Source organism: Triticum aestivum, chromosome 2A, assembly GCF_018294505.1.
Source record: "Triticum aestivum cultivar Chinese Spring chromosome 2A, IWGSC CS RefSeq v2.1, whole genome shotgun sequence".
Classification (NCBI taxonomy): Eukaryota; Viridiplantae; Streptophyta; class Magnoliopsida; order Poales; family Poaceae; genus Triticum; species Triticum aestivum.
In genome coordinates this window covers 615,526,841-615,546,053 of record NC_057797.1, presented here as the reverse complement: position 1 = coordinate 615,546,053, position 19,213 = coordinate 615,526,841, and the positions used below count along the sequence as shown (strand labels likewise).

At 45.3% G+C, this 19,213-nt stretch overlaps 1 long non-coding RNA gene across 1 annotated transcript; it reads right to left on the bottom strand.

Moving 5' to 3' along the window:
- Positions 1 to 334: 334 nt before the first annotated feature.
- LOC123185710 (uncharacterized) lies at positions 335 to 1,286 on the bottom strand. Its single transcript, XR_006493475.1, has 3 exons — positions 1,122 to 1,286; positions 900 to 998; positions 335 to 773 (listed from the first exon to the last, which is right to left on the bottom strand). It is a non-coding gene; the product is annotated as an uncharacterized lncRNA (long non-coding RNA).
- Positions 1,287 to 19,213: the final 17,927 nt, after the last annotated feature.

Sequence of the window (19,213 nt, the reverse complement as noted above, 5' to 3'; positions counted from 1 at the left end):
ATGACAAGGTGGTGAGAAGTTTAGTCCCACCTTGGAAGTGGAAAGAGAGTTAGAGTGGTTTATAAGGGATTCTCTTCATTACTAGGGAAAAGCCTAGCAGTAGCGCGGGTTTTAGGCCTATCAGCAGCGCGGGCACCCACGCTACCAATAAGGTGCTACAGCTAACTAGATAGCAGTAGCGCGGATGCCACCCACGCTACTAGTACGTCTGTTAGTAGTAGCGCAGATGGCAGCGCGCTACTACTATCCTAGGTAGTAGTAGCGTGCACTTCTCCTCCCACGCTACTAGTAGCTAATTACGAATTTAAAAAATAAAATTTAGATGCATTATTCCTGGATAGAAAATAGACATGCCCAGTGCAAAATAAACTCATGTCAAGGAACAACATCTCAACTGAAAGAAATCACAACATCCCATTTAACATCAGACTCGTGTCAAGGAACAACATCTCAATTGAAAGAAATCATGAAATCCCATTTAACATCAGACGAACACAACCATCATCTAAAGGTGGGTACCTTCCCTAGCATTCCACCACCAACCTAAACAGACCACTTCTCTAGATGTATCTACTAAGGCTTGGAGTTTAGACACAGGTGGACCTCCCCCCGGACGGTGGCGTCGAGGACCTCCACCTTGGCGACCTCCGACATCGCGATCACCTGGATGATCATCTGTGTGCAGTAGTCACTGGGCTTCACGGTGAAGTCCGCCTCCAAGTGGTTGAAGAGCACGACACCCACCGGGCCACGAAAATCCTCCTCGATCACCCCTGCACCCATGTCAGGAAAGTGAAAACTTGTTGGTTCACGTGCTGTGTCCAAATCTAGTATTGTATTTTCTTTCGTTTTTGCGCATGCACATGAATCAATAGTAACAGCCGAAGGCTGGTCCTTACTTGTTGCTCGACACGTGAAGAAGGCTGGGTACCCTCCTTATTGCACGAACGAATCCAAGGAAGACACTGTTGGTGGCTCCGAACACGGCTTCCGCTTATCTATAGACAAGGAATAGTTTCAGCTAACAAGGAAAATGAGAATAAAGAGCAATCAGTAATTCTGAGACAAGAAATAACTTCTGTTGTAACCCGTGCATTGTATTCTATCCCAAGCTAAACTACCTAGTATCTGTCGTAGTCATGGTGAACTCGCTTTCATTTTCAGAAAATCCTGTATCTGTCATGTTCCTCCGCAGGTTTACGCCGGGCTCATTTGGCTCCGGCAACGTGGCATTCTCACCGGCCAGCCTCATGACAACCAAAGACATCACCGGCCTGTTCTACAACATGGGCTTTTTTTGTAAAGAACCTCTACCAGAACCAGACTCGGATGGTGTTTTTTTTCCTTTTAGTATGAACTGGTGGTGGTGGTGTTGAGAATGCAACATGTGAGGGGACACCGACAAAATGGAGATTCTCCTGTTGCTGTTGTCTAGGAGGGGGGACATGAGATGGATAGTGCATTGGCTGGAATGTTGGCGTTCGTGGACTGCTTGACAAACTAAGAAAACCATCAGGTGGATGGGTATACATTCGCCTGAAACAAATAAGAGGAAGTAAGACAACAATTACTTAACAGCAAAGTAAAGAAATTAACGCTTGCTGTTAGAATCTGCTCCTCCATCTTCCTTCCCTTCAGCAGGATAGCCTCAATCGCACATGATATACTCATATATGTCACTGGAACAAAGATGCAAAGAATATGATTAAGTGCTAAAAACAGGTTGACCAAGTAAGGAAAATCACAGATCAATATTAACCTATACAACAACAATTACGAAGCCTTTTATCCCAAACAAGTTGGGGTAGGCTAGATATGAAACCCTTTCACGAGGACTTCCCAGGAGGTCACCCATCCTAGTACTACTCTCGCCCAAATGGGTTTCATACCCAAAAGACTGGCTAGTTTTTACGTTGGCTCGCCAAGCCTATCACAACCCTTAGATATGAAACCCTTTCACGAGGACTTCCTAGGAGGTCACCCATCCTAGTACTATTCTCGCTCAAATGGGTTTCATACCTATGGGACTGGCCAGTTTTTACGTTGGCTCGCCAAGCCTATCACAACCCTCCTCCTTTACCCGGGCTTGGGACCGGCTATGCCTAGAAGACATAGGCGGAGTTAGATCAATATTAACCTATACTGCATGTAAATATATAGTTCACAAATCAACGTCTTGCTGTTTGCACATTATGTCAACGCATCAATCGCCTATGAAAAAACTTCACTGGGACAAAGATGCAAACAGTATGGTGAAGTGCTAAAAGCATGGTTGACCAAGTAATGGTCATGAATTGAAATAGGTAGTTAGGTGCAGAATTAGGCAAAAAAGAAATCTGATATCCTTGTAATGATGTGTTCTAAAAATTCAGAGGGAAAGCCATAATGGAAACATGCAGACCATCATTTAATACGTCTGTCATGCATAATTTACAATCAAAAGCCTGGTCTTCTCTTTACACATTGAGCACATCAGTTCCAAGGTTCTGAGAGGAGTAAGATGTGAGTGACCATGGTCGGGTTGGATGAATTCGCCAGTGTTTGACTCGACTAACTGAACCGAACTGAATTCAGTTTGATTATGCAAAAGGATTGCTACCGATTTACATATACGTGCAGATGTCCTTCAGTTAGTGATACTTCTGAATATGCTGATACTACTACTGTACATACTTCATTCCCTTCAATTGTGTACAAAAAAATTATCTAGTGATACAGGTTGACTTGCGTAGAGTAAAATCAGTACGTTTCAACAACACTCAAATTAGACTGTCATGGTGTGCAAAAGAAACCGGTGAAGTGTACTTACTATAAGAAAATAATATGGCAAGAAACTCGGAATCGATGGACTTAGATTCCAGTTTCTTATCAAATTAGATGACCATGATTTCTGAAAAACTGATACTAAATCAATGGATGGCTGCAGTTTATATCCAACTAGGAATTCATGGACATGTGAAAAATTAGATTGAAAAGAGTAATAAGATAGGAGTGATCTATCAACCTGCGGTCATGCAGTCATGCACGAGAAGCGATTCAATTGAAAAATTAGATTGAAAAACTGATACATAACCTAGGTATTAACAATCAGGGCTAGAATGGGTGAGGAGGCGGCGAGTGAGCGGACCTTGAGCTCGGCCATGACACGGGAGACGGCGTCGGCGGCGGTGGCATCGAGGAGGGCGCGCTTGAGGGCGGCGGCCTCGGCGAAGTCCTCGGCCTCCTCCAGCTGGAAGCGCAGCACGGACGCGTAGCTCTCGGCCTGGTCCACCTCGGCGAAGTGCCGGCTCCAGCGGATCCAGTCCCACGCCGACGCCGATGCCGCGGGGGAGGAGGCCGCGGTGCAGCGGCATGCCGTAGCGGAGGAGGAGCTAGCGCCGCGGCGGGCGGGCACGTGCGTGGCGGAGGGGGGCGGGGGCGCGCAGCAGCGCGAGACGGGGGGCGGCGGGCGCGCGGCCGCCGGCGTGGCGCACGCGACGAGGGGCGTGGGGGCGGACGGAGGGAGGAGAGGAGGTGGAAGGGAGGCCGGCGGCGAGTGGGTTGGGGATCTGGATCGGGCTGCTTTTTTTTGATACAGACAGGGGTGGGTGGTGTGGGACGGTTGGTGGGGTGGGAGGTGGTGGGGTGGGAGTGTGGATCGGGCCGGGGTGGACACGCTTAGTAGTAGCGTGGGTGTCTTACCTGCGCTACTACTACTTACTTAGTAGTAGCGCCGGTTTTATACCCTCGCTACTACTATGGCCTATCTCGAAGGCATTGTTGGAGACTATTTAGTAGCAGCGCGGATTTATACCCCTCGCTACTACTATCAACTTAGTAGTAGCGCGGCTTTTATACCCCTCGTTATTACTAATTAGCAGTAGCGCCCATTTTTAAACCGCGTTGCTGATAAACTTATGTGTATAAGGTTTTTCCTAGTAGTGTGCTTCCTCATGCCATTGGAGCTTGAGAAGAGATGAAGCCCTTGCGCACTCCTCCTCCTCCGCTCGCCACGCCACGCCTCGTCACGACGCGCCGCGGGTTGCGGGATTGAGCCGAGCTCCTATGCGCTTCTTTTTGCCGGTTAGGAACGGAGAGTCTTTGACAGGTGGGGCCACGATCTGAGACGTCGGATCGTGGGCTACCGACTTGGACGTGGGTTTAGCCCACGTCTCTCCACGCGCAACCACACATATATATGTGGGGCGCTGCCAACCCTAGCCGCCACGAAACAGAACGCATCTTCGCCTCCACGCCCACGTCGTTCCTCTGCTGCTGCTGCCGCCCGCGACTCCGTCCCGTTCACCGCGTACATGATTGACGGGAGTGCAGGCCTCCGAAACCCCGCCTCTCCGGATCATGTACAAGAGAGGGGCGATTAGGTTTTTGGGTAGCGACTACGCGACTGCTCACTTCTGTTCATCTACGTCCACATCATCTTCGTCATCACCATGTCGACCGACGCCGACCGTGCCGCCGCTGAGAAGGCCGAAGCCGACAAAAATGCCGCCGAGGATGCCGTGGCTACTGCCACCGCCACCACCACCGCATGGCCGATTGGAGGGTATACATCGTTTATTCCTCTCATGTTTCTTTCTGTTGTAGCAGTACTAGCGATATGCGTAGATGTTTCTACTATATGCATAGTACATGGTCTGTTAGATCGTAACCAGTGTGTTATCAATACCGTCATTGTCATGTTCATGATTTATTCATGAATTAATTTAGAGGTAATTACACCACTGGTGCTTGAACTTGCCACGAATGTGCACTTTAGTGCCTGAACTTGAGAAATACATTGAACTGGTTCCATAACTTGACATGGACGTGCAAATACGGTTCACATCTTATATGTATACGTCCACGGCCCTGACGAGGCACCCCAAGTGTCCTGGTTTATGTGGAAAAACCCTTGGAATTGTTTTCTCCTTACATAAAAGACCTCAGTGAGAAACAACAAAACTAAAATTACTAATTGGGTGAGGGATCGAACCTGTTACCTGTACCTCTCATGTGGGAGTGGCTAACCAGCAGACAAGGTGAAATTTGTTGTCATATATATATATTCACATGCTTTTTATACAGCAGGTTGAACAACATAAACAAATTAATTTATTCGATCAAAAATAGTGTCGGGTCAATTATTTGAACCTGCACCCTAATACTATATAGCAGCCACAAATACCACTCCAACCAAGAACATGTAATTTTACAAATGATAAATTTCTCTTTATATAACATAATGGCTCGTGTGGGTAAAATGGACCATTTTCAACATTTCAGTTTTTTTCCAGTTTTTGTAAAAATATGTAAATTATAATTGTGTGTTATAAATGATATATATATAATTAAATTAAAGTACATTAAAAATTCATATGATTTAATAAAATATCTCCACAAATAATTTAAAAATATATATTAAATATTAAATGAAATTAATTTTACAATTTTTAAAAGTGCTCACATTTTTAATGAAATATTAAAGTAACTTAAGAAAGTTTTGTATATTTAAATAGATTCCCATATAATTCTAAACATTTCCATGTTATAAATAAAATATTTATGTAGTACATAAAAGTGTTCATACTTTAAGAAAAAAGTGTTGTTTTAAAAAGTTTACATAATATATAAAAGTTTGTGTGTGTTTTAAAAAAAGCGAACCTAGTGCGCCCTCAGATTGCAGATCCTCACGTGCACAATATTTGAATAAAATAGACATTTTTATAGTTCGTAAATATTTAAATTGTATGTATATGTTTTAAAATAACACATGAATTGTTTTTAAAATGACATGTAAAATTTAAATTCTTTTTGAAATCATGTTCGTTATATAGTCATAAATATTAATTATACTTAGAAACATGAGACCTTTTTGGTAGAAGTGATATCCAAGGCTGATATAAAATTTTGTCGAATGTTTGGGTCACAGACCCGACACTGGATTATTGAATTCCTTTAATTTATGTTCTTTTGTCTAGTGTACATAATGGCCACGAATCCAGTTTTGACTATACAACTGTGCTGCGGTTGACTCGCTAGCCGCGAGCTAACAGTAGTTCACTGGTTCGATTCCCTACCAGTCTAGCTTTCAGTTTTATTTCAGCCGTTTATCTGTGTGGTCCTATTTCTAAGAAAATAGTTTTAAGGGGTTTTTCAAAAAATAGGCCGCACGCCCTGTCATTCAGTAGCTGACAGCGGGCCCCATGCCACGCCGGAATGCCTTGTTAGCATCGTGTGCGTATGCAGAAGAGATTTGAACTGTATTTGCACACTCATGACAAGTTATGAAACTAGTTTAATGTATTTTTTAAGTTTAGGCACTAAAGTGGACATCCGTGACAAGTTCAAGCATCAACGGTGTATTTACCTCTATTTAATCGGAAAACTGCCTATTTTCTTATCACTTCCACGGGAGATGGTGTCGTGGCTGCCGCCGCTGATCTTGCTCTCCACGATGCTGTAGAGGCTCTCCGGCAGGTGTCCGATCAAGGGAATCCACGGGCGTAGCCAATGGTCGCAGCCCGGGTTCCACACCGGCTCCCACTCTCGCGCTTTCATGGCCATCCTGGGCGCGAGAACCTGCTCGACGATGTGCTGCACGGCGGAGGGAGGCAGCGCGGTCCTCCACGCCCCCAGCGCGCGCTTCCCCTGGAGCACCTCCTCGGACTTGACGATCGCCGCCAGCGCGTCTGCCGTCTCCGCGCTGTCGTCGCCTTCAAGCTTCATGTCGCGCAGCAGCGCGAGGATCTTCTCGTAGCAGTCCCGTTCAAGGCCGAGGGCTCGTGAGGCAGCCGCCCACTCGCCCCACCTGTCTTCCGCTGGCGGCGGCGCCGGCGCGCCCGGCAGGCCGTTGTCGTAGGGCTTCTCGGAGTGGCCGACGCCGGCGTTTGAAGAACGCTTTTCGGTCTTTACAGGGACGACGATGCCTTGGCCGTGCGCGCCAAGACCCGCGCCTTCCTTGTAGTTCCGCAGCCGCATCATCTTGGCCACCGGCGCGGTGGTCCGCGCGAGGCTGCCCGGCATCTTGGACGGGTACGAGTCGTCGTCCTTGTCTAGCAGCGCTGCGTTGAAGCTGCGTTTCAGCAGCGCCATGGCCGGCGTTGCCAGGCGAGGAGCAAACACGGAACGTCGCTGCTTGGAACCGGCCGGCCGGCGCGCTGTTCGTTAGGCGGCTTCGGCTGATGCCTATGAGAGTTACACACGTATGCATGGTACGTTCGTATGCATCATTATATAGCTAGCTAGGCCGGCTGTTCGACGCTAAATCGACTCCGTCTTGGAGACGAGCCTTGTTTTGAACACGTTTTCGAGTCCAACAAAGCATCCTAATTTACTGAGATTGGTTTTGTAGTCGTGTGCTTTTCTTTCTTTTTTGAATCAAATCGTGTGAATAGATTACTTAATTAGCATACGGCGGCCACTCCGACATACTTCCTCCGTCTCAAAATAAATGTCTTAACTTTGTACTAACTTTAATACAAAGTTGTACTAAGTTTGAGACACTTATTTTGAGACGAAGGGAGTATCAAGCACTTTTCATAGATGGTGAACGAGAACCCACAACTAATCTTTTCATAGACATATTGATGAAAAGGATTAAAACCATAGTTTAAAAAACCGAACAAGATTGTCGATTCAGGTTTTTAATGGCCACGCCGCCGGTTCGTTGGTTCAATTGTTAGACTTTTAGGGTATAAAATAAAACGGTTCAAAGGATTGTTTCTGAGGGTCAGTTCAAAGGAGTTGTGTTCCTTCAATATGACGTGAACATGATATTGACGAGTTGGTTATTGGGCTGGGTTTATGCTTCGACCTCTTATCCGAGTGACTGGTGATCGAGTTGGTTCAAAAAAAAAAATAGATTGTCAGACAGCCGGTCGAAATTTCGGCCGATCGCCTCCTCAACCGTCCGATTCAGCAGTTTTGGTTTGTTGGATCTGGTCCCTCAAAATAGCAGAAAACCGCGTCACCACTCTCCCCCCGTTCTTCGCTCTCCGCTATTCATTGTTAAGGAAATCGCTAATTGGTAGCTGCTTGGTTAGCTAGCGAGTAAGGGATTAATAGGCTAAATTGCAAGTTAATCAGTTAGTCGTCTGATTTATCAGTTTATCGGCTACTCAGTTACGTACAAGTAGGGATTAATCTGTAAATTAACTGGTTAATTAAACGAATTCTTAAACAGAGCCGCTATCCTTTTTTCTTTGATATGTTGTAGCAACCCGGTAAATGTCCATGCCGTGGCAACACGGCCATGTCCGTTTGTAGTAGCTGCCATGGCCTGATGATCTTTGCAAGATTTGTGAAAACGAGTGTAGCTAGTATCACTGATTAATATATATATACTCGTTTCACCCAAAAAAAAGTAGCTGCCATGGCCGGTTCCAGCAAATGGACTGGCCCGTTGTAGCAACGGTTGTCACCACGGCCATTGTCGTAGAAAGTCGTAACCTGCGCAAAGTTCCGGTTCCAGCACTAGCACGTGCCGACTGTAGCACTCTTAGACTGGTCACAATGAGGAGGAACTTAGGAGTAACATCACACACTTCAATACAACTTTGCTTATGTGTCACATATTTAATGAAAAGAGAGGTGTTTGTGGTAACTAGCTAAGTTACCGGAACATCACACACTTCAAAAAACAATGAGTCTATAACCTAATAAATACATTGTTGCATGGCATTACATAGATGTTCCTACCCACTATGGAGGTAGTAACATAGTCTAGGGAAGTGTGTAAGTTACTAGACTATGTTCTTGCCCATTGTGACCAGCCTTATATGTCGGTCCCAACCAAAAACACATCGCCGCCATGGCCGCACAACGCGATGCCGCGACTGGTCGCAGCAAATCCCCGTGCGGGTTGTAGCATCTGATGATGATGTCGGTTGTGGCAAAAATAAGAACAACGCAATGAATAGGCAGAATGAATCCTTTTGCTCATCCCTTCTATTTAACTATCTTAGATTCAATAATCCAATGTTAGGCATCCGGGTTTTTGTTTCTTATACCGGTTTTCCTTTTTTATTTTTGTTTATCCATTTTAAATTTTTATTTTTTTGCTTTTCTGTTCTTTTTCTTATTTATTTTTCTTTTCAGGCTTCTTTGTGAAAACGAATTATTCACGTATTAGTAAAATCATTGGAAATTTCAGAAAATATTCAAATTTTCAAAAATATTTGGGATTTGCAAAAAAAAGTGTTTTCCAAAAATTGTTTGCGATGATTGGGTTCAAAATTTTCAAAAAATGTTCAGAATTTCAAAAAGTATTCATTTTCAAAGATTGTTCAAATTTTAAAACTGTTCATGTTTTAAAATTTTGTTCCTGTTTTTCAAAAATTATTCGGATTGTTTTTGCTCAATTTTTTCACAAGTTTCCAGAAAATGTTCGGAATTTCCAAAATATTTCCATTTTTAAAACAATGTTCATGTTTTCACTTTTTCAGCAGTTTCTAAAATTGTTCAAATATTTCAGAAAATATATTTTTTTTCCAAATTTTGTTCGGGAGTTTAATAAAATGTTTGCATTTCCAAATTTTGTTTTGGAATTTCACAAAATTGTTCGTGTTTTTAAAAGTTTATTCCTGTTTTTACAAAAAATACAAAAGTTTTTGTTCAAATTATTCACAACTTCTCGGAATTTTTTTGGAAATTCGAAAAATTCTCCCATTTTTTTAAAAATGTTCACATTTTTTAACACATTTCCACTTTTTGGGAGATTAAAGATTGGTCGAAATTTAAATAAATGTTCTTGTTTTCAAATTTTGTTCAGAATTTTTGAAAAATGTTGATGTTTCGAATTTTGTTCTGGAATTTCACAAAATTGTTCGTGATTTTGGAAAAAATATTTTTTAACAATTCATCACAATTTTGAAAAGTATTTCAGCTAGTAAAACATTCATTTTTTTCTTAAATTATGTTCATTTTTTCAAAAATATTGGGAACTTCGTTGGGCTTTTGGTTCTCGATGATTTTCGCTGTCTTAGAACCATTACAGGTTGCTAATTCTTCCGGTTGTTGGGCATCGTCAATAGGATGAGATGCTGGGTTCCATGCGAACCAACCTGTGATTGAATGGTTAGGTGGACAGTGGTATCCCAGCCCATCTGGGTTCAAGTCCTGGTACTCGTATTTATCCTGGATTTATTTCAGAATTTTCGGTGATGCGCTTTTAGTGGGAGGAGACGTTCCCATCAACTACGAGGCGCCTACAGTGACTTAATAAAATCTCAAGATTATATGCTGGCTCAGGCTCTCGGAGATGCTCATAGGGGTAAGGTATGCATGTGTGCGTTTATAGAGGTGAGTATATGCACGTTTATATAAGCACTTGTGTTTGTACTGATATTAAAAAAAAAGATGTTGGGTTCCATCCCCTGCTAGCACGCTTTTCTTATTAGCATTTTTTAGTAGCTATAGTTCGCTATCGCAGCCTGCCGCTACCTTCATGAGCTGGCCCAGTCTTATCCTCACTGTGCGTGCGGGCGACAACCTGCCGCAGGGAGCGGCTTCTACCGGTTTTTTTTATGTGTTTTCATTTTCTGGTTTTCATGTTATTGCCCTTTTTTGCTTTCCTTTTCTTTTTTCACTTTTTCTAATGTATGACTTTTTCAAATTCGTTATATTTTAATTTATATTTTTTCAAAAATCATGATTTGTTTTCCAAATTCGTGACTTTTCAAAATTAATAAAAAATATATCAAATTCGTGATCTGTTTTAAAAAGTTAATTATATTTTTTTCCAAATCCGTGGTTATTTTTCAAAATCATGATTTTTTTAAATTCTGGCCTTCTGGCGGCGCCGACAAGGAGCTCCCATGGTTTTGTACGGGGCGAGTGTGACGCCCGGTTATTTAAGCTACAGTAATCCCCACTAATGATGACACGTCCCCTCTGTCACTGTAGTTAATCTCGGGTTAAATCAAAACGGTTTCGAAATTCAATTCAAAATTATGATGGCAATAAAAGTTTTCAAAAAAATCAAACTAAAATGTTCGAGGGTTGTCAAATATTACAAGGTTAATTATGGTGGGGTGCACACTTTTTTTATAAAGTGTCTGAATATTTTAAAATGAATTAAAACAGAAAAGGAAAAATAAGAAAAGGAAAATAAACCTAATAACTACAGGGGGAAAACCCTCTGGCCAACTGGACCAACCGGCCCAGCCGACCGGCCCATTGGCCCATCCGCCCCCCCTCACTCCCATAACCCCCCCGGGCGGCGAAACCCTAGCCGACGCCTCCCCCCACTCCCCCTCGATCCCCTTCTCCTCCCTCACCGATCCGGATCGGGATCGGCCCCGATCCCGTTGACCCCGACGCCGGGACCACATCGCCGGACGGCCGCCGCCTCGACCTCCTCCCCGCCGGTCCTCCCCGACCGTCCCCGAGCCCTCTGCATAGACCCTACCCCCCCCCCCCCCCCCCGTGAGCTGCCCCCCTTCGGTCCCCCTCTCCCCCTAGTTCGCCCCGGCCGTCGCCGCTCGACGCGCTCCGGCGCCCGCGGTCGCCACGCCCCGAGCTCTGGACGGGCTCCGCGTCCGCCATGCCGGCCGCGCCCCTTATCGCCACCACCGAGCCGCGGCCCCGGCGAGCACGCCCGCGCCCGAGGGCCGTTGTCGCCGCCACGCCGGGTTGCGCACTGCCGCACCCCGCGCCTCCCTCTCGCCCCGTCCCTGGCCACGCCCCCTGCGCCCCTTAGCCCCGTTCCCGTACCCCGCCCGAAGCGCCTCGCCGCCGATGAGCTAGATGCGCTCAACTCCGGCCACCCCCGCGCCAACCACGGCCACCATCGGACGCGGCGCACCGCGCCCGTCCCGTAGAGCCCCCAGACACCCTCAGCCGTGCCCTGTGGCGCGTTTCCGGTGAGGTCACGTGCCGCGCCGCCGTCCTGGAGGTCGCCGCCGGCGCGTCAACGCCGCCCGCCGACGTGGCCGGCCTGGGGCCACCGCGTGGGTCACTGACCCGTGGGCCCCCAAGGGCCCGGCCGGCCTGTTGAACCGGTCAACGCTGACGTGGCCGCCCCCTGTGTCTATGACATGTGGGTCCTGAATGAATAAGCAAATTAAAATAAATATAATTAATAAAAATAAAAATGGTTTAACAAATTAACTATTAATTAATTAATTAAGTTAACTAATCCGGTTTAATTAATTTAATGAACTAGTTAATTTTAATTAAACTGTAATTAGGATTAAACTAAACCCTAAATAAACCTAACAGTGTATGACAGGTGGGTCCCACGGGACCCACACGTCATGTTGGCCAGGTCAGACGGTCAACGCTGACTGCTGACGTCAGCACGACGTCATGCTGACGTCATAAATCTATTTTCGAATTAATTAAATAATTAATTAAATTTCAGAAATTAATAAAATCTTTAGAAAATCATATCTTTTAATCCGTAACTCGGATTAAAATATTTTCAACATGAAAGTTGCTCAGAACGACGTGACGAATCCGGATACGCAGTCCGTTCGTCCGCCACACACCCCTAACCTATCGAAACCGCAACTTTCCCCCTCCGGCTCCTCTGCCCGAAATCACGAAACACCGGGAATACTTCCCCGGATGTTTCCCCCCTTAACCGGTATCACCTCATACCACGTTAGGGCCCACCTAGCATCGTTACTTGTCATGTCATGCATCGATATGCATTTGTTTGCATTGTATTCATTGTTTTTTCCCCCTCTTCTCTCCGGTAGACTACGAGACCGACGCTGCTGCTGCCCAGTTCGACTACGGAGTTGACGACCCCTCTCTCTTGCCAGAGCAACCAGGCAAGCCCCCCCCCCCTTGATCACCAGATATCGCCTATTCTCTTCTATACTGCTTGCATTAGAGTAGTATAGCCTGTTACTGCTTTCCGTTGATCCTATTCTGATGCATAGCCTGACATTGTTGCTACATCTGTTGATACCTTACTTGCAATCCTAAATGCTTAGTATAGGATGCTAGTTTATCATCATTGGCCCTACATTCTTGTCAGTCTGCCTTGCTATACTATTGGGCCGTGATCACTCGGGAGTGATCACGGGTATATACTATACATACATACATACTATACAGATGGTGACTAAAGTCGGGTCAGCTTGAAGAGTACCCGCGAGTGATTCACGGATTGGGGGCTGAAAGGACCTTTGCCCCGACGGCCCTCTGTGTGGATCTTTGTGGCGGAGCGACAGGGCAGGTTGAGACCGCCTAGGAGAGAGGTGGGCCTGGCCCTGTTCGGCGTTCGCGGACACTTAACACGCTTAACGAGATCTTGGTATTTGATCTGAGTTGGCTACGAGCCTATACGCACTAACCATCTACGCGGGAGTAGTTATGGGTATCCCGATGTCGTGGTATCAGCCGAAGCACTTCAGACGTCAGCGACGGAGCGGCGCGCGCCGAATTGGACTGGAACGCCACTAGGCTAGGTCTGCTTTCGGCCGCGTATGCAACATGCAGGTGTGCTATGGGCGATGGGCCCAGACCCCTGTGCGCTTAGGTTTAGACCGGCGTGCTGGCCTCTCTGTTGAGCCTAGGTGGGGCTGCGACGTGTTGATCTTCCGCGGCCGGGCATGACCCAGGAAAGTGTGTCCGGCCAAATGGGATCAAGCGTGCTGGGTAAGTTGGTGCACCCCTGCAGGGAAGTTAATCTATTCGAATAGCCGTGATCTTCGGTAACAGGACGACTTGGAGTTGTACCTTGACCTTATGACAACTAGAACCGGATACTTAATAAAACACACCCTTCCAAGTGCCAGATACAACCGGTGGTCGCTCTCCCTCAGGGATACGAGGGGAGGATCGCCGGGTAGGATATGCTATGCGATGCTACTTGGAGGACTTCGACCTACCCTCTTCTGCCTGTTGCAAGATGAAGGTGACCAGAAGCGTAGTCTTCGATAAGACTAGCTATCCCCCTCTTATTCTGGCATTCTGCAGTTCATTCCACTGATATGGCCCTTTACACATATACCCATGCATATGTAGTGTAGTTTCTTGCTTGCGAGTACTTTGGATGAGTACTCACGGTTGCTTTCTCCCCCCCTTTTTCCCCCTTTCCTTTCTTTCTGGTTGTCGCAACCAGATGCTGGAGTCCAGGAGCCAGACGCCACCGTCGACGACGACCCCTACTACACCGGAGGTGCCTACTACTACGTGCTGCCCGCTGACGACGACCTGGAGTAGTTTAGGAGGATCCCAGGCAGGAGGCCTGCGCCTCTTTCGATCTGTATCCCAGTTTGTGCTAGCCTTCTTAAGGCAAACTTGTTTAACTTATGTCTGTACTCAGATATTGTTGCTTCCGCTGACTCGTCTATGATCGAGCACTTGTATTCGAGCCCTCGAGGCCCCTGGCTTGTATTATGATGCTTATATGACTTATTTATGTTTTAGAGTTGTGTTGTGATATCTTCTCGTGAGTCCCTGATCTTGATCGTACACATTTGCGTGCATGATTAGTGTACGATTAAATCGGGGGCGTCACAAGTTGGTATCAGAGCCGACTGCCTGTAGGAATCCCCCTTCCACACTCCTTGGCCGAAGTTGAGTCTAGACTTTACAAAACTTTTACTAACTTGGCTGTGTGGCCCATGGGCCCATGTCGCCATCGGGTGGTATTAGGATCTTTTACTCCTCGACCTTTACTCTGGGATTCTGAACTCTCTTCTATTCGGGTTAAACGATTTTTACTAAATTCTAACTTTTAGGTTCTCGAAAATACTTTCTACCGGAGGGGCCCTTCAGTCCGGATGATCACCGACTGCACCAGAAGATTTCAGAGATACTCTTTGATATTCTCTCGAGACTTTGTGCCCATCACTTTTGCTATTCCCGACCACCGATAAATCTGTATGGAAAACTACTTACACTTGCCATTCATACGATCATCCCCCATTGATCTTGTTATTACAAGATACCCCAAAGTTTTCTCTATTGTTTCGAGAATACTTTGTGCCTACTGCCTAGCAGTTCTTTGCCACATGAATACCCCTTCAAATAATTTCTCGCACTTATCGAGTATCCACTCATCCCCAGTTGATTCATGTATTTCACAAAAGTCTTCGAAATGCCATTCGATCTTCCAAAAATCCCGAGCAGCCTATTCCTCTTGAAATTCTTGCTTGCTTGCATTATGGTTAGTCCCATAAGTCTCATAGTCTTATTGACATTCCTTGTCATTATCATTTTGAGTCTGTTGACTCAATATGTTTGCGAATACCCGCAAACATCATTGATCCTTATAAATTACCTTTCCGGCTGAGCTGCCATTCTTTTAACTGGAATTGGTTCTCGACCAATCCAATTGTCGTTGATTGTACCTTAAGGCTATTCAACTTATCCATCCCTAATCAGAGCATTGCTTCTGATCCCTTGATTTGGAAATCATAATTCCTTTTCATTTGACAATTGAGTTAGTCAGTTGTTTGTATAATTTGATCTCCTTCCACTCTTCTTCCTCTAGTTGAGTACCGATGCTCACGTCAGATCCCTTGTGGACCATCTGGTCCATTGTTGGATTTCATCCGTCAGCATCCTTCATATTCAATAACTTTGTGAGATCTTCCCCTGATACATAATGCCTTTGGTAAATTGTATCCTCTGCTTTGTCAACCATGCTCTACCTCCGAGCTTGAGTTATTTACCCCTGAAGTTGATGGTATACGTTCCTAAGATGCCCCGATGGGTTGAACATATACCTTCCTTAATTTGTGTGAACCCAAGAGTTTTCATGGGTCATAACGTTCTGGTATTCCGCAAGTTAAACTTTCAAACTCTAAACATTCTTAACTTAGAGTAGTAAATGAGAAGTTGTGTATTGGAGAAGTGGGAGTCGACCTTGAACCTTGCGTTCATGCCCATGGACACGATGCTAATCTTATCATGGGTGCTCCTCTTAAACCCTCTTTGGTATAAGTTCTTATATCTGGGATTCGGCCTTTTGCAATCATGGTTCCGGCCATGTTCTCCTTTTTAATACCGCTTCTTGGACAAGTTGAAGTACTTGTCTTCTGCAGATCATTGCACCTGTCCAACCTTTACTTTGCTCTACTGTTGAGTATTAAGCTCTGGTATCTCAAGAATATCATGGAACTGCATAACTTATTATGGGTTCTTCATCAACTATTAATTCTCACTGATTCCAATTTTCTCGGGTTCTGGGTTGTCGTCAATCGAGAACACCGATTCCACATTTCGGTTCGATAACCCTAAGTAATTTTCGTTGCTTATGAGTTTAATATTCCTTCCCATCATTCCTAGCCTATTTGGCTATATCTTTGTCGTGATGATTTTAACTGTGCTACCCGGTCCTTCTTCTCGGAGCACAATTTTCGACGATGAACTAACCTTACGTCGATCCTCATCGTCATATCATTTCGCCTTAAACAACAAGCTTGAGTTCGAGTTCATGTCGTAAATGTGGTTCCAATAACCTCTTGCTTCATCATTCCTTTGACTTGATGTCGTCGCTGATTGACTACATCTGCATGAAATCTCTCGACAATTGTGTCGTGATCATCATCAACCTTATGAGCTCTTCCAGGAATTCAATTGAATTCATGATGGGTAATACCATCCTTGCCCCTCGATGATTCCTGTTCTCATCAACCACTTTATTGCCTTCCGTTCAACACAACTTATTCGTGTTTTGTGTAAACCTTGAGATCACTGCTACCCAGCAGTTGATCTTCCTTACCTCGGAAGTATTACCATCTCTTTTTGTCAAGAATGTGGTGAGAATTTCACCACCTCTTAATAATTCTTGATATCATAATACTTCTTGCCATCTTCGTTCATTCCTTGGTCCCCGTATTGTTTTCAACCGGAATACCGACAATGGAGCTATGACGTGTGAATTCAAAACTTCTAACAACCCTATTGCTTTGAAGTGAATGGGCGATAGTTCATTCTAAGTCCTTCGCTGATTGAATCACCATTCTGACATTGGTCGTGCAACCCAACCCATATTTCGGGCGCACCTTTCAACCAATGTTTAATTGTGTATGTTTTCCTCGAGCATACTTCCTTATATCATTTGATCTGACAAATGTTATCTCCTTGTTCACTTAATGGTGGAAATCCATCTTTTGGGAATCTCGGTGAATTGCCGTTGAGTTCACCAGACACCTCCTTGTCCTCTCCTTGGGTTAATGATGGACTCTTGTTAACGGAAATCACTTCATAGTTCATTTCCCCGAGAATCTTACAATGTCATCTCATCAATTTGCGTTGCACCTTTTCTTCTCAGGTATCCTAAGTCTGATGTATCCTGACACCAATCGGATCTGAATCTCGGTCAGATATGATGGTTGGGACAACTTTCCAAGAGTCATGATGTTGATCCTTTGATGACCCGGTAACATGATGTCATGCCTAGCACCCCCCCCCCTCGTCTGGAGGACCTGTCATTATAGATTCCTTTTCAGCAAGGTTATCCATTCATCCATGAGGAAATTGTAAGACTTATTCTACAAGTTATTCCTGATGGATCCTTCGTGTTTTCAAAGTTTGATCTTCACCTGAAGACCATGTCAATGCTACCTCGAAGCATGTCAATGGTACTCCGATTTTCAACAGGAACATTTGAAGCACGATGCTAAATTTTGTTTATCATTTATCCTAACACCGTTGTATGGGTAATATCATGAGATTCCTCCCCCCTTACCTAAATGGTTGTCTACTTTATATCCTGTCATGGATATCTTGCTCTGCTTGTCCTTGGGAAGGATATACCCCTGAATTATGTGTTTTAACACATTTTCCTTTCCATTGTTCTGTTTAATCTGATATTCATATTTTCCTTTCCATTGTTGTGTTTGACATTCTTGTGATCTATATAATCTAAGCAGTAAATATTCTACTGCTTATGTAAACTCCTCGGTGTGCAATTCTGTCAGTAAGACCCTATTACTATTGTTGATGACATTTCGGTAGCCACCGATGGACGAGAACCTTGCCTATTGGTCCGCCTCGTTCAACGAGCAGGAAAGTGGTTCTTTTCGTCCCTCGCCCTTGGTACCAACGTTGATGCCGACATAACTGACTTGGTACTCTCTGACATGCCTTGCTATCATGACCGTGAAAGATGTCACTGCTCCTCTTAAAAAAACCACATGGTGGGCCCATAACCCACAGTTCCACAGGATCGAAACCTGACTGTCCTGTACACCCCCTATTCCCAGAGTTATTCCTCGCGCGTGGACTCGTATGTAATCCACGGGCCACCGTCCTAGTGATCTATTCTGGTATCAGACGCAATGCTTACTCTCGCCGCTCTGAACCCCTTTCTCACTCTGGTTCAGACTTTGAGCAGCTATCTATCTGCTTGGACCCTCCCATTATACCTTCGTATCGTACTCTCGATGTGTTTTATATGTTCAACTTGAGAGATAATCTTATGCTCATTCATGGGTTAACCCCAGATTGTTTTCCCTCATAAGCATTCTGTCGTAGCCAAGCTGCCCCTTACCTATTCGAAAGTACGTTGGAGATCCCGAAGAAAGGATGACGACTTGATCATGGTGACTTGAAGCAGAGAAATGAAGACATCAATGTATTGGACCGGTTCTCTTCGAGAAGAGCAAGCCAGAATGAGAAGACCCGCTAGATTCGAAACCGAACCTTCCCCCTTTCACTACCTCTTAAATCTCGGGACGAGATTTCTTGTAGTGGAGGAGAATTGTGACGCCCGGTTATTTAAGCTACAGTAATCCCCACTAATGATGACACGTCCCCTCTGTCACTGTAGTTAATCTCGGGTTAAATCAAAACGGTTTCGAAATTCAATTCAAAATTATGATGGCAATAAAAGTTTTCAAAAAAATCAAACTAAAATGTTCGGGGGTTGTCAAATATTACAAGGTTAATTATGGTGGGGTGCACACTTTTTTTATAAAGTGTCTGAATATTTTAAAATGAATTAAAACAGAAAAGGAAAAATAAGAAAAGGAAAATAAACCTAATAACTACAGGGGGAAAACCCTCTGGCCAACTGGGCTAACCGGCCCAGCCGACCGGCCCATTGGCCCATCCGGCCCCCCTCACTCCCATAACCCCCCCGGGCGGCGAAACCCTAGCCGACGCCTCCCCCCACTCCCCCTCGATCCCCTTCTCCTCCCTCACCGATCCGGATCGGGATCGGCCCCGATCCCGTTGACCCCGACGCCGGGACCACATCGCCGGACGGCCGCCGCCTCGACCTCCTCCCCGCCGGTCCTCCCCGACCGTCCCCGAGCCCTCTGCATAG